General features: G+C 39.1%; 1 protein-coding gene across 7 annotated transcripts in view; it reads left to right on the plus strand.

Annotated features, from left to right (window-relative positions):
* Nucleotides 1-16,318, plus strand: part of Auts2 (activator of transcription and developmental regulator AUTS2) — a 1,094,751-nt gene that overhangs the window by 501,764 nt on the left and 576,669 nt on the right. The window lies entirely within an intron of this gene.

Here is a 16,318-nt window from a genome sequence, read left to right on the forward strand (position 1 = left end):
ATTCAGCAACCCTGGTAATCAGTCAGAATATTTCAGAACAAAGGAGTCATCACTTTGTTTAACTGATTTTTTTTTTTAATATAGCCACCCCACTCCAAACTGTAAATTAGATGCCTCCATTCCCATTGCATGAGGATCGTGGAGTTTGGTGAAACACCAAGAGTATTGTTGTGAATAAGGTTACAAAACACAACTGGGGCTTGTTAAAGAGGAGAAGTGCTATTTTCACTCTGAGTGTCACATTTTCCTTCAGTCAGCGCTGACCGTAAACAAGAGTTATTGGAGGCTCTGATAGTTGGAGGCTCTTCGCTGATTCCCAGTGCTTGCTTTCAGAAGACAAACATTTAAAATGCATTTTGCTCATATAAAAGTGTTTATCCATTTAAAATAACAGTGTCATTTCAACAAAAGCACCTTGGCGACATGCAGTTAGACACAGCACCGTTGATAAACTGTCAGGCCCTGTATGTGTACACTCTGATAGACCAGCAATCACTCAAGGACTGCGCTGTAAATCTCTCCTAACAATCCGTAATTCGCTTTGCAGGCTAATGAATGAGTTCTGATCTTCCGTTAGTAATTATCCCCACTAACCATCATGTTTTAAGTGACCTTCTTCATACTATAGTTAATGGCTGTTCTACAATCCTTGGATAGGAAAAAACAAAAACCAAATAAGAACTATAGGCATCTCTACTTGTGACTGCTGGTAATAAATCGTGATGATTTGGGGACGGTGTCTGTTTTCAAGTAAGGGACCGCTGTCTGTAAGGGCTTATTTAAACTGTCACTTTGGTGTGGCATTATAAAGCAAGATGACCTCAGTTCAGAAAGCTGCATGAAGGGGTGGTCTCAGGTTTTAAGGAACACTTAAAAAGCACAGCAAGGCACATCAGCTGTGGTGCCTGCTGCACTCTTAGTATTTCCTATATTCACCACAGCTCATATTATATCTTGAAGAGCTCTTATCAAGATGGAGCACCTGACTCTCTTGTATGTACATCTGAAGGAAATCAGAACAGGAAACACATAGGTAGCATTACTGTTTGCACTTCTAAGACTTACGTCAGCTGTGATATGTAGATTCTCCAATCCCCCACCCAAGAATTTTTCAGTTCCATTTTTTATAACAAAGATTAATTCTATTTTAAATATTATGTGTATCTGGTGCAATGGTGGTGGATGAGTGGTACATGAGTCCAGTTGCCTGAAGACATCAGAAGAGGATATTGGATTACCCAGCGGTGGAGTGAGGCAGTTGGGAGCCATCTGATAAGGGTGTTGGGAGCTGAATTCAAGTCCTCTGTAATAGACATATGTGTTCTTAACAACTAAGACATCTCTCCAGACCCTTTATTTCAGCTTCATTTTCAAGTGAGGGTGTTTCCTTTTCCATGTAGGTAGAGTGTCCCACAGTAGACACTATACTTGTGATGCATATGGCACTGCTTAGGGAAAATAAGGAAATTAGCATTGTGCTGACAGTCATAGGAAGTTGGCATCTCGGCTTCAAACCCAAATGGTCAAGATGCTTTGTTCTGTTAGCATTTTTATTTTATTTATTTCCTATACATGTATATTTTCTTGAGCCACCTTTTCACGCATCCCAAGCTGTCCTAGAACTTGCTGTATAAATGAGAAAGATCTTGAATTTCTGTTCTTTCCTCTCCCTAGAGTCCTAGGATTACAAGTGTGTGCACCACCACACTTGGTTTATGTGATGCTGGGATCAAACCCAGGGCTTGGAGCATGCTAGGCAAGTACTCTACCAAGGGAGTTGCATGCCCAGTACGTTTTTTGTAAGAAATTTTGAAATATGCATTTAAGAACTTTGCTACACAACACTATTTTTTTTTTTTATTCCTTGTGCTGTGGGGTTTGAGCATTAACAGGATCTTCCAGATGTAACTGTTTATAATATTAAGCAGTTGAACCTCATCAACAATTGGAATCCAAAGTTCCATGTACGCAGAGGCATCAGACAGGCATGGCATTATGATATGATCTGTCAGCCTTAACGTTTCCTCAGAAACACACACATTCGGAGAATAATTGTGGAATGGATTTTTTCCTTCCACCTCTGTGTGGGTCCGGGGGTAGCACTAAGGCTATTGAGCATCCTCTGGCCACAAGCGCCTTCTTAGCTGAGCCACCTTAGAGGTTCCATCTTCCTCTTTTACAGCAGTAGAAATGTTGCACTTTTCATGTTTCCCAATCCTTACACTTAAGCATGGGTAAAATTGTTGGCTTGAGTGTAAATACTAAAAAATGGCATTGTTGACCACTAAACATGTATATAGAGCCTCATGTAGCCTATGGGCAGCTCTGGCTTCATGTGGGTTTCCTTGTAAGGGGAGTTGGGGCTGTCTCTGACATGGACTCTGTTGCCTCTTTTTCAGTCACTTTCCTCTGGTGGGGCTGCCTCGCCAGGCTACAGGGGAAAGCGATGCGCTCAGTCCTAATGCAACTTGATGTGCTGGATTGGGTTGAGGGGGGCTCCCCTTTTTGAGGAGTAGGAGAAGGGAGATAGGGGGAAGAAGGAGGAAGGGTGGGTAGTCCTGTAGTAAGGGGATGCTGAGACGCTTCTGGTCTTGTTGAAGATCAGATTGCTGTGAAGGCCTGTAGCTGAGTGCACAACCTCCAAGACAATATTGAAGTGAAACAAGTTTCATATAAGTGACAGAGATTTGAAACAACTGTAGTTAATTTGTCCCTTAGCCTTTCAAGAAGAAAAATAGCTTTTCTGTTCATAACAAGAACACTGTGGCCAATAAAGAAATGTGGTTGTTTCTACAGTGTACAAAGTGACACCAATAGAGCATCTTTAGACAGAAGTGTCATCAGGAGAGGAGCTCACTGGAGCTGCCGAGACAGCAACTTTTCCTGCTGTGTTTTAGATTTTTTAAATTTTTACAGGAGCCCACATTTGCAAAACTGAATTTTAAAGAGATTTTAAGTGTTAAAAGAGACTTTGGGTTTTTAAATAGACATAATGTTAAAGTGTTAGTTTTATGTTAACTGGATGCAGGTTACAGTCATCAGAGACTGGTTTCCTCAGGTAAGAAAGTGCTTTACTCTGATTTTACACTGCAAATGTAATGTAGCTCATTTTGTAGTATTGTCCTCCTTTTTTTTTGTCTTCTTACTTTATAATAAAGTGACCTTTACTTTAAGGTTGAAGGTAGTGGACTACATGAAGACAGAATTAAATACCACAATATTAACTAAGATGATGTAGTTGAAACACTGTGACCAAAAGCAAACTGGGAGGAAAGGGTATATTTGGCTTACAATTCCATATCACTATTTATTATTGGAGGCAATCAGGACAGGAACCTCAAGCAGGATAGGAACCTGGAGGTAGGAGCTGATGCAGAGGCCATGGAGGGTGCTGCTTACTGGCTTGTCCCTCATGGCTTGCTCAGCCTGCTTTTCTTTTCTGTCCTTTTCTTTTCTTTTCTTTTCTTTTCTTTTCTTTTCTTTTCTTTTCTTTTCTTTTCTTTTCTTTTCTTTTCTTTTCTTTTCTGTTTTGTTCTTTTCTTTCTCTCTCTCCCTCTTTCCCTTCTTTCTTTCTCACTTTTCTTTTCTGTTCCTTTCTTTCTGTCTTTCTTTCTCTTTCTCTCTTTCCTTTCTTTCTTTCTCTCATTTCTTTTCTTTCTTTTTTTTTTCTTCTTATAGTACCCAGAACCACCAGCCCAGAGGTGGCTCCATGCACAATGGGCTGGCCCTTCCCCATCAATCACTAATTAAGACAGTGCCCTACAGACTTTTGTACAGTCATATCTTATGAAGAAGACCTTTTATTAACTGAGGCTCTTCTCACTGATGACCCTACCTGTGTCTAGTTGACATAAAGCTATCCTGTGCAATGACCAGTTATCAATTTGAAGTCATCACTGTTAAGCTATAACCTTTTTTTCCCCTTCATCCCAAATATCACACATCAATATAAAAATCACAAGTCTTACAGTCTTTACAGATTCAAACACTTTAAAATTCAGTCTATTTAAAATTCTGAAGTCTTTTTTAAAACCTAAAATATCTTTAAAATTCAGTCTCTCAAATGTGGGCTCATGTAAAAATCAAAAGTAAATACTTCCTTATTTCAAGAGGGAAGGACATATTTACAATCAGATCAAAGTAAAAAACAAACCCCAACTGGGTAAGTTACTGAATATCTAATGCATGGATCCACTCAGGATCTCTGGGTTCCTCTAAAGGGCTTAGGCTGCTTTTCTGGCTTTACCCTCTGCAGCACACAGAGCTTGTGTTTTAGGCTCTGTCTGTCTTGTTAGCTGTTCCTGTTCTTGATGGTCATCCCATGGTTCTGGCATCTCCAAAATGCTGGGGTCTGCTGCTGCAACTGAGCTGCACTTTTACCAATAACTTCTGGGTTCTCATTATGGTACCAAGCCTCAACTTTTCAGCATGATCCCTTTAATCCTGGGCCTTCAGCTGCTGAAGAGTCTTCACCTTTACCAGTGGCCACCTCTGGGCTGTCACAGTGCTTAGCTTTAGCTGCTCTCCATTACCTCACAATGGGCTCTCTGCTTTGCCAACTGCCATCAACCAGTAATTAAGAAAGTGCCCTACAGGCCTTTGTACAGCGAAATATTCTGGAGGAATTTTCTCAATTGAAGCTTCCTCCTCTCTGATGACTCCAGCTTGTGTCAAGTTAACATAAAACTAGCCAGCACATACTGGCAGGTGTGCTTGGATTAATCTATTAGTATGCACTATGTTCAGAAATTTTTTTATTCTAACATTTATTTATAAGTGTCCATATATGGGCGGTACACATGTACAATGGCACCTACAAAGAAGTCAGAGCACAACCCTTGGGGATGGTTTTTCTCACTTTTTTTTCTTTGTGCCCAGGTAATGAACTTACAAGTCTTTACCTACTGATCCATCTTGCCAGGACTAGTACCCTTTGTTTTGTTTTTTTTCTTAATTTGAAGAGAATCAGTAAGTGAGCATTTAAAGATTATTTAGTTTCAAATTTTAGGGCTGTAATATAAGAATATAAGTTCACTAAGGTCTTAAGTAAAAATTTAAAAGTTTGCAGAGATGAGATAAAAGCAGAAACATTTTTTTATTCACTGACCTGGGGTAAAAGTGGTTTTTTCCTAGAAACAAAAGCCACATGTAGTAACATTTATTCAAAAGTATTGTTATACAATAGTGTCAAATCCTTGGTTACAACTTTTAGAAGTTTAGAAACTTTTATTAGGCTTATTTTTTTTAATGTTATAAATGACTAATGTTCCTTTATGAAAGTCTGTATCTCCTTCCCACCTGTTTCACCTCTTCTCCTCCTTCCAAAGCTCCTTCTTATAATCATGAGTGTTTGCTAGTTGGTGTCCATTTCTGTCTAGTCTTGTTTTCTTTTGAGGTCCACAGAGTTTAGGCTGGCTCTTGTATGACCACAGGTTTGAAACTATCCTTCTGGGTCCGGTCGACTGTTCATTGGGTGCCTAGCTGAAGATAGTGATTGGCCCTCCCTCAGAATCCATCAGTAGCCTGCAGTTCAGCAGGAGGGTCAGGGCCCTACAGAGATAATGACACTAGTAAGAGGTCACTGGGATGGCAGAATTCCTTCATGCAGGGCCATACCATAACATAAGAAATACGAAAAAAGAAAGGAGAAATTTGGGGGTGGGGGTAGAAAAGATAAGAGGACAGGAGGGTTGGGCAAAAGGTAACTAACTTTGATTTCACAGAATAAATTAAAGGCAGACAATTGCTAAGTCTAAGCCACCTTTTCCTAAATGTCAGCATTCTGGAGGAATCATGGAAAAACACACCAGTGGCCTCTCTCACTGTCTTCTACAACCTTGTAAAGTAGCTTAAATGCACATGTTCATTAATGTGACCCAAAGATAGAGCCTTGTCCATAACTTATAAGGATAAAGAAAAAATTTATTTTTTAAAATATGCTGAGCAATTAATGTCTCATTCTCACTTAAAATGGCCTGAGTATTACATGAATATCCATCAATAAATTTACTACCCATCTAATGTCTTAAGTCACTTAAATATCAAAGAAGTGAGGTTCAAGTGAATATAATACAAAATTATGCTAAAACAATTATATGTAATTAAAATATTGATTGTTTGTTCAATGAAACATTAAAATGAGATGCAACATGAAGTAGCAATAATAGTAGTGTATATTGCAGAAGTTGGTTAAAAAGGACCAGACATACTGCACTGTTCTTCCCAGTAAGTCTGGGAAGATCCTACTAAACCGACATGTTTGCTCTAGCCTTGCTTGGCAAGAAGTACCTACCTAAGGTAAATTTGAGTTTGTAAAGTATTTCTCAGTTGGCTTGTGTAAGAATTTATTTTAATTAAGTATATTTAAAGTGTTAGAAACTCAATGTTCTTTTTTTCTGGGAATTTGAGGATTAGTGTAGTGAGTACTTTTAACTTTGTAAGCTTATTAGAACAAAACTCCTTCCAGTTTCATAGGCTGTATAATTCAGTTATTCATATCATGGAGCGGGTAGGAAAGATAGCTCAGTGGTTAAGAGCTCTTGCTACTCTTGTAGAAGATGAGAGTTGAGTTCCCAGCGCTCACATCAGCTGGGTCATAACCACCTGTACGTCCAACTCCAGGGTCATTTGATTCCCTCTTCCTAGCTCTGTGGGCTCCTGTATTCACATGCACATACCCACACATAGACACAGATACATTATTAAAAATAACATAAATCTTCAAAAAAAAGTCATCATGTTTGGTTAGGAAAACACTAAACAAATGTGGTGAAAACAGCTTTCCTTGGTTACTGAGCCTAACTCAGGTAACTGAAGAATTCCAGCCTCAGGTTTGAAATGGATACTGAAATAAAAAAAAATTTCACTGTGTAAAGTTGCAAAGAGCAATTTGTCTCATCATTTAAATTGATCTTGGATAATTATGCTCAAAACAGACAACTAGAACAGCAACAACAAACAGAGAAGCCAGCGCTTTTTCCTTATCTTACATTTCAAATAGCAGAAATTCGTACTTAACATGGTTCTTAAAACATCCTTAGGGCATTTGTCAGTAGTAGCATCAGATGCCTCCCAGCCAACCTTTGCTTTAGATTTTATGAACTAAATACACAAAGCATTGCTGGAAGGAGACAAGTGGCCACACAAGTTGTTTCTGATGTCCATATATGTGCACATTCCCCTTTTCCATCTTATACCCCCAACATACATACACTAAACAAATTAAATCCTGGGTTGTGCCTCAGTTGGCAGAGTACCTGGATAGAATACATGAAGGTTTGGGTTTGATTCCTAGCATTATCAAAAACAAGCTTGGTGATTCATACCTGTAATCCCAGCTGTGCAAGGCTGAGGACCTGAGGTGTAGATTAATGCTACACACTGTGATTAGTGAAAATGAAGTCCACATATTCTAGATGATGCCAGCCAAGCAGGTTATACATCACCAAATGAAGGTTGTGGAAGCAATACTTCTGGTGTTTGCTTTGCCTAGGTTGCTATTAACTGTGGTGGTGTACTGCAGTGCAGAGGACAGACTGTGGGAACTGGAAAACCAGCAAAAATACCTGTACATACATATTATACATATTACCTGTACTTCTTAAAATCAGTCCTCCACATACACACAAGTGAGAGTCCCCATATGTGCAAGACATTGGACTTGGGTAGTGAAGGATAGTGTTGCCCAAAAGAAAGTCAACAAGTTTGTCTGTGAGCCCTGCTTTTCCCAGGGTCTGTCTTGAAGGAGTTTCAAACCTCAGCAGAGTACAGAAGAGCTCAAAGATTCCAAGTATTGCTCAGTGCACTTCCTGTATTAATAGTCTCCGTTATGACTTCAGTATAAAAAGACCAACAAAGGCTCATATGTCTGAATGTATTGTTCCCAGTTCATGGAATTGTTTGGGGGGTTTTGGAACCTTTAGGAGGTGGATTACTAGGGGTTGGGTTTCAGTTTGAATAGGCTGGCATCACTTCCTATTTTCTCATGTTCCTTCCTGTCCTGTGGATGAAATCCGATCATCCAGCTTCCTGACTACCAGACTGGCCTCATGTTCTTTCTTCCATGTCTTCTCTACCCTAATAGATGGTGTCCCTTGTAGAACTGTAAGCCAAAATAATCTTTTTCTTTTCTAATTACCTTTTTGTTAACAGTGTTTTATCACAGGGCCAGAAAAGTAAATGATACAGTCTAGTAATCAACAAGGTAGGTTTAACTCATGAGACAAAGGACCTGTGTGGAGAAGTAACACCAGAGAGATTTGGATGGTTGCTGGCAGTTATTCGACAGGATAAGTTAATGATGTCTTGCATTTATGCAGACTACCAGCATTCGAGAGGAAGAGCTTCCTGAAGTTAGCAGGGTACACACACACATACCACAGAACTGATATGGTTGTCAGTATTCTCAGAAAAAGAGATTTAAAAGTTGTTTTGACTATATTCCATGTATTCAAAATTTAAATTGAAAAGACTAAGCTTCTGGAATAAAAACTATACAGAGTCTGGAAGGAAAAATATAGTAAGTTAATAGGACATTAAACAGTTATTAAAGATTAGTGACAGTGAAGGCACAGCAATAGGAACTGTTTTGAATGAATCATGGAGAAGAAAATTTTCTAAATGGAGAATCAGCGAGTTGTGTGAAAACTTTATTTAGTCAAATAATATGGTAATTAGAAGATTCAAAGAAAAAAGAACATTTAGGGAGCTAATATATGAAAATTTCCAAATTTGGTACAAATTATGAATCCATAAATCTGAGTACAAGAAGCATAAAAATTATATCTAAGGTTTTGACAAATGATTTGTAAAGGTAAAAATTGTGAATAATTATGCTTTATTTTAAAAACAAAAATATGATGAGAATGATGACTAGTTTCGTGGTGGACTCCTTTAATCCTAGAACTGAGGAGGCAGAGGCAGGTGGACCTCTTAGTTCAGGGCAAGCCTGATCCAGGATAGCAAGGGCTATACAAAGAAATCCTGTCTCAAAAAAAAAAAAAATTTTAAATATATTTTTCTTCTAGCATCTTCTGTAAGGCTGGATTTATGGGTAGATATTATTTAAATTCGTTTTTGTCATTGAATATCTTGTTTTTTATCTGGTGATTGAGAGTTTTGCTGGGTATAATAGTCTTACTGACATCGGTGTTCTCTTGGGATCTACATGATATCCATCCAGGCCCTTCTGGCTTTCATAGGCTCTGTTGAGAAGTCAGGTGTGTTTCTGATGGGTTTGCCATTATATTTTACTTGGCCTTTTTTCCTTGCAGCTTTTAGTATTTTTTCTTTGTTCTGTATATTGTTTTGATTATTATGTGGCAGGAGGATTTTCTTTTCTGGTCTAATTTATTAGGTGTTTTGTAGGCCTCTTGTATGCTTATAGGCCTGTCCTTTAAATTGGGAAATTTTCTTCCGTGATTTTGTTGAAAATATTTTCTGGGTCATGGAGACCGAATCTTCTTTTTCCTATATTCCTATTATTCTTAGGTTTTGTCTTTTCATGTTGTCTTATATATCTTGGATGGTTTGTGTCAGTAATTTTTTTAGATTTAACATTTTCTTTGATGGATATATCAATTTTTTCCATTCCATCTTCCACACCTGAGATTCTTTCTTCCATCTCTTGTAGTCTGTTGGTTTTGCTAACCTCTGAAGTTCTTGTTTTCTTCTCTAAGTTCTTCCTCTACATGATTTCCCGTTTGTGTTTTCTTTAAATTTTCCAATTCTATCTTCATATCTTGAACTATTTTGTTGATTTCCTTCACCTGTCAGACTGTATTTTCCTGCAATTCCTTTCCCTATTTGTTTGAACATTCCTCTGATTTTTTTTATTTCTTTCAGTGATTTAATTATTTCCTCTCTGAAGGCCACGAACTGTTTGGCTGCATCTTCCTTTATTTCTTTACAGATGGCCATAATCTATTTGACTTTATCTTCCTCAGAGCTGAAATCAGTAAACTAGAAACAAAAAGAACAATTCAAAGAATCAATAAAACCAAGAGCTGGTTCTTTGAGAAAATCAACAAGATAGACAAACCCTTAGCCAAACTAACTAAAAGGTACAGAGACACTACCTAAATCAACAAAATCAGAAATGAAAAGGGGGACATAACAACAGACACTAAGAAAATCCAATCAATCATTAGGTCTTGCTTCAAAAGCCTATATGCCACAAAATTTGAAAATCTAAATGAAATGAACAATTTTATTGATCAATTCCACTTACCAATGCTGAATCAAGACCTGGTAAATAAATTAAGTAGTCCTATATCCCCTAAAGAAATAGAAGCAGTCATCAAAAGTCTCCCATACAAAAAAAAAGCTCAGGACCAGATGGTTACAATACAGAATTCTTGAAGACCTTCAAAGAAGAGCTGACACCAGTATTAGGGAAACAACACCCTTAACAATAGCCACAAAGGACATAAAATACCTTAGTGTAACTCTAACCAAGCAAGTCAAATACTTGTATGAAAAAAAACTTCAAGTCTCTAAAGAAAGAAATAGAAGAAGATATCAGAAGGTGATATCTCCCATCTCATGGCTTAGCAGTATTAACATAGTAAAAACGGCCATCCTGTCAAAAGCAATCTACAGATTCAATGCAATTCCCATCAAATTACCAACAATTCTTTACAGACCTTGAAAGAAAAATTCTCAACTTCATCTGGAATAACAAGAAACCCAGAATAGCTAAAACAATCCTCTACAATAAAAGATCTTCTGGAGGTATCTCCATCCATGATCTCAAGCTGTACTATAGAGCAACTGTAATAAAAACTGCATGGTACTGGCATAGAAACAGACTGGTGGATCAATGAAATCGAATAGAAGACCCAAAAAATAAACACACATGGCTATGGACACCTGTTTTTTGACAAAGATGCCAAATCCATACAATGGAAAAAAGATAGCATCATCAACAAAGCAACAGGCTGCAGCTTGGGAAAGGTTCTTCACCAACCCTATATCTGACAGAGGGCTAATATCCAGAATGCATAAAGAACTCAAGAAGTTAAACAGCAGCAGATCAAGTAATCCAATTAAAAAATGAGGTACAGAGCTAAACAGAGAATTCTCTGTGGAGGAATATTGAGTGGCAGAGAAACACTTAAATGGTCAATGTCATCAGGGAAATGCAAATCTAAACAACCTTGAGATTTCACCCTATACCCATCAGAATGTCTAAGATCAAACACTCAAGTGACAACACATGCTGGAGAGGATGTGGAGAAAGAGGAACCCTCCTTATACTGGTGGGAGTGTAAACTTGTACAGCCACCTTGGAAATCAATCTGGCACTTTCTCAATTAGGATTAGCTGCCTCCACATCTACCTATACCACTCCTAGGCATATATCCAAAAGAGGCTCAAGTATACAACAAGGACAATTGCTCAACCATGTTTGTAGCCGCTTTATTTGTAATAGCCAGAATCTGGAAACAACCCAGATGTCCCTCAACTGAGGAATGGATACAGAAATTGTGGTACATTTTCACAATGGAATACTACTCAGCAATTAAAGACAAGGAAATCATGAATGGTGGAAACTAGAAAAGATCATCCTGAGTGAGGTATCTCAGAAACAGAAAGACACACATGGTATATACCCACTTATGAAGTGAACTCTCTGGGTCGTTTTGATTTGCATTTCCCTGATAACTAAGGATGTTGAGCATTTCTTTAAGTGTTTCTCTGCCATTTGATATTCCTCTATTGAGAATCCTCTGTTTATCTCTGTACTCCATTTTTCAGTTGGATTACTTGATTTGTTGCTGTTTAACTTCTTGAGTTCTTTATATATTCTGGATATTAGCCTTCTGTCAGATATAGGTTTGGTGAAGATTCTTTCCCAATCTGTATATACTCATAAGTGGCTATTAGACATATAGGATAAACATAACAAAATCTATACACCTAAAGAAGCTAATCAAGAAGGAGGACCCTGGGTAAGATGATCAATCCTCATTCAGAGAGGCAAACAGGATAGACATTGGAAGAGGGAGAAAAAAGGGAACAAGACAGGAACCTACCATAGGGGGCCTCTGAAAGACTTTACCCAGCAGGGTATCAAAGCAGATGCTGAGACTCATAGCCAAACTTTGGGCAGAGTGCAGGGAATCTTATGAAAAAGGGGGGAGATAGAAAGAGGGGACAGGAGCTCCACAAGGAGAGCAACAGAACCAAAAAATCTGGGCAAAGGGGTCTTTTCTAAGACTCATACTCCAACAAGGACCATGCATGGAGATAACCTAGAACCCCTGCACAGATGTAGCCCATGGCAGCTCAGTGTCCAAGAGGGTTTCTTTATAAGGGGAACAGGAGCTGTTTCTGACATAAACTCAGTGATTGGCTCTTTGATCACCTCCCCCTCAGGCAGGGGCCAGCCTTACCAGTCCACAGAGGAAGACAATGCAGCCAGTCCTGATGAGACTTGCTAGGCTAGAGACAGAGGGAAGGAGAGGAGGACCTCCCCTATCAGTTGACATGGGGAGAGGCATGGGTGGATATGAGGGAGGAGGCTGCAGCTAGGATTCAAAGTGAATAAATTCTAATAATGAAAACTTAATGGATATAGGAAGAGGGAGAAAACAGGGAACAGGACAGAAGTCTCCCACAGAGGGCCTCTGAAAGATTCTACCCAGCAGGGTATGAAAGCAGATACTGAGACTCATTGCCAAACTTTGGGCAGAGTTCATGGAATCTGATGAAAGAAGGGGAAGATAGAAAGTCCTGAAGGGGACAGGAGCTCCACAAGTAGAGCAACAGAACCAAAAAATCTGGGCCCAGGGGTCTTTTCTGATACCGATATTCCAACCAAGGACCATGCATGTAGATAACCTGGAACCTTTGCACAGATGTAGCCCATGGCAGCTCAGTCTCCAAGTGGGTTCCCTAGTAATGGGAACAGAAACTGTCTCTGACATGAACTCAGTGGCTGGCTCTTTGATCACCTCCCCCTGAGACCTGATAGGCTAGGGTCAGAGGGAAGGGGAGGAGAGCCTTCCCCAGCAGAGTACGTAAGGAGGGGCATGGAAGATGAGTGAGGGAGAGCAGGATTAGGAGTTTATGAGGGAAGGGGTTACAGCTGGGATACAAAGTGAATAAAATGTAATTAAATAAATTTCAAAGATAAAAATTATAACTAAATAAAATATAACTGGGCTGTCATAGGATTCATGCTTTTAATCTCAATACTCTGGAGGCAGAAGCGGATAGGTCTCTGTGACGTTAGTGCCAACTGGTCTACATCAGTAGTTCCAGGTTTACCAGGATTACATAGTAGGACTCTATCTCAACTAAAACAAACAGGTGAAATTTGTAAAATAAGAAGATTGGAATGTAACAATGGGAAGACATTCATCTACTCCGAACATGACCCTTGATTTGATCCCCACCACTAAAAGGAGGAGGAGGAAGAGTTTCAGTTGGCTCATGTTTTCAGAGATCTCACTTCAGGCTTGACTGCCTATCACTTAGGCTTGACTGACGGTCACTTTATGCCAGGGGCAGCATGGGACATGGTAACTTGGTATAATAGATGAGAAGTGCTTACCTTATGCCAGCAGGAATGTGAATAGACAAAAAGAAGAAAGTGGAGACAAAGTTCTGTTTTTCCAAGGCACACCTACAGTGTTCCAGCTCTTCAGGCTCAGCTCAGTTTACCCCTTTTCAATCCTCAAGAATCTACCCACCAACTATGTCAGGGCCCTTGGGATCCCACAATTTTCCCCAAAGCCCATCAGATGGCAAGCAAGGCTTCCAAACACAAGTTTTCTTTTCAGATTCAAGTCATGACTAGTGAGTGTATCTCTCAATTGACACTCACTAGAGATTTCAGTGATAATTTATGGCTCCAAAGTGTATGGAAAAAGAGCAAAGAAATTTTAATTTCTAGTATTAAAAAAACAAAATTCACGTTCAAAAGCGAGCAGAATATTTAAGATGGTAGTCACCTCAAAAAAAGTACAGAATAAGTAAGCATGTCATCGAGAGGTTAAAGGAAAGCCAATGAGAATCATTGGATACCCATAAAAATCACCTAAAGGTAATTCCCAGTTACCAGTGTTGCTGAGGATATTGAGGAATTAAGAGTTCTTCCACATTAGGGAATGTGAATTGGTACCACCATTTTGAGAAACAGGGTAGTGATTTAAAAAAAGTCAATTATAGGGCTGAGTAGGTCGTTCATTGCATAAAGTGCTTGCTTTTTAAGCATGAGTTCAGATCCCAGCACCCACAAAATGTTGGGTTTAGCACTGCACCTCTAATGCAGCACAGGGGACAGAGGCAGGAGGATCAGAATTGCAGGCTAGCCAGTCTTGCTAAAATGGTGAGATCCAGGTTCAGTAATAGACCCTGCCTTTAAAACTAAGATGGAGATAAGCATTACACCAATAGACAGACAAACAAATAAGAAAAGAAAAACTTGACATCGCCAAATTAACAAACTATAGACTTATTATAATTCATTTATGTATCAGTTAAGCCCCTTTAACAATGAGAAAAAACACTCCTCTGCTGTGTGTCATGATGTGAGGTGCATCCTCTATGTTCCATGTTTTAAATCTGAAAACCCATCACATGTAGTTCTTTTCTGTCATTGACAAGGTAGGCGTAAAACCTCACTGTGACAAATGTCAAAATGCATATTTCCATCCAAGAAATATCTTGTGATTAGGCCTTTTGAAGGAAATAACACCCAACTTTGTAGGGCTTGGGGAAAGAGAATGCATACAGAAGAGCTCACTCATTCACATACACATACACACACGTATGCACAGTAGCTTTTTATGTCTTGGCTCAGAATTGCCGCGTGATGAAATGTAGGCCACCAGATTGAATTACTCCATCGAGCAGCCGCTGCCCTGTGTTAATGGTAATTGCACAGATACTGCGGTCTTTCTGGGCAACATCTCAGATATTTACCTCCTACCGTTTTTCAATTCAAACCTTTGATGAAAATATTCCCAGTCCTTCTTTAAAGCAGACATCCAACTGTCTTTCTTGACAAAAGCAAGGTCTCTAAATCAGATCCTGACAATTTCTGACACAGCAGTCTACCCAAATCACCTTTTACCTGTGTCACTATGTCATTTCCTGAAGGAGAAAGTGTCCATCAGAGGAGCAATTGCTATAGGTCTCAGGGCTAGAAGGTTGAGCCTGACAGGAAAATGGAAGAAGAAAGGGGGAAAGTATTTGTTCCTTTGGCTCGAGTTGAAGAAATTCAATGAGGGGTTGACTAAATATTATAAATGAAATAGGGTTGTTATTTGTATTAGACATTCATATATATAGAGAGTAAGAGAAATCTTTAGATACTGTTGTTTTCAATATGATAGACAATAAAATGTCAAATTATTTTTGTATTTGTTTATTTCCTTATTTTATACATGTGTGCATGCCCATGTGAGTTTATACATACTACATGCATGTGAGTTCTGGAGGTGGCCAGAAGAAGGCATTGGATCCTCTGTAACTAGAGTTACAGATGGTTGTGAGGTATGTGATGTGGGTGCTGAGAACCAAATTCAGATCTTCTAGAAGACTAATATACACTCTTAATTTCTGAGCCATCTCTCCTTTTCCTAAAGTATCAAATTAATTACCCTCTCTTCATCCTTTTGTTCCATATCCCTCATCTTCCTCCCTTTCTCTTTTTCTCTCTCCCTTTTCTTTCATTGCTCGTCTTTATTTCTTGAGACAGACCCATGTATCCCAGGTCTCAAATATTCCATGTAGCCACAATTGACTCTGAACTCCTTATCCTTCTGCCTCCACTTCAAGTGTGTGTGATTATAGGTGATTGCCACCACACCCAGCTCCATTTAATATTTTCTACAAGCTATAGCTTTTAAGGAGGGAGTAAAACATGATTGTTTTTTGTTTGTTTCTGTCTTTTTAAAATCTATGTTTTTGATTGGTTAATCAAACCTCACAATATTTAGTAGGTTTTTTTTTCTTTTTTAACTTGGAGTCTCAGATCAGTTTCTCCTCTACCTCCCCAGTGGAACACATCACACTTCGATAAATGAAGGTTAGAGAAGCAAAGCCCCTGGTGTGTGCTGCAAACAGCTCGTTGTTGAATCACCGTGGTGTTGGACTGGCTGGAGAACAGGACGTGCAAACAGGAAAGCCAGCATTGCTGAGACAGTCTGGATGACCTGAGAGTGAACCTCTCTGTGTTGATCTCTCTGGCTGGTGTTGGTTGGACCCTGATCTCCCATTTTGCTGGAAGAGTGTACTTGCTAATTGCTTTTCTGGATCCAATTGTAGCATCATATGTTTGATGGATGGAGCCCTCTGGGGACTGGCT

This window comes from Meriones unguiculatus, chromosome 4, assembly GCF_030254825.1.
Source record: "Meriones unguiculatus strain TT.TT164.6M chromosome 4, Bangor_MerUng_6.1, whole genome shotgun sequence".
NCBI lineage: Eukaryota > Metazoa > Chordata > Mammalia > Rodentia > Muridae > Meriones > Meriones unguiculatus.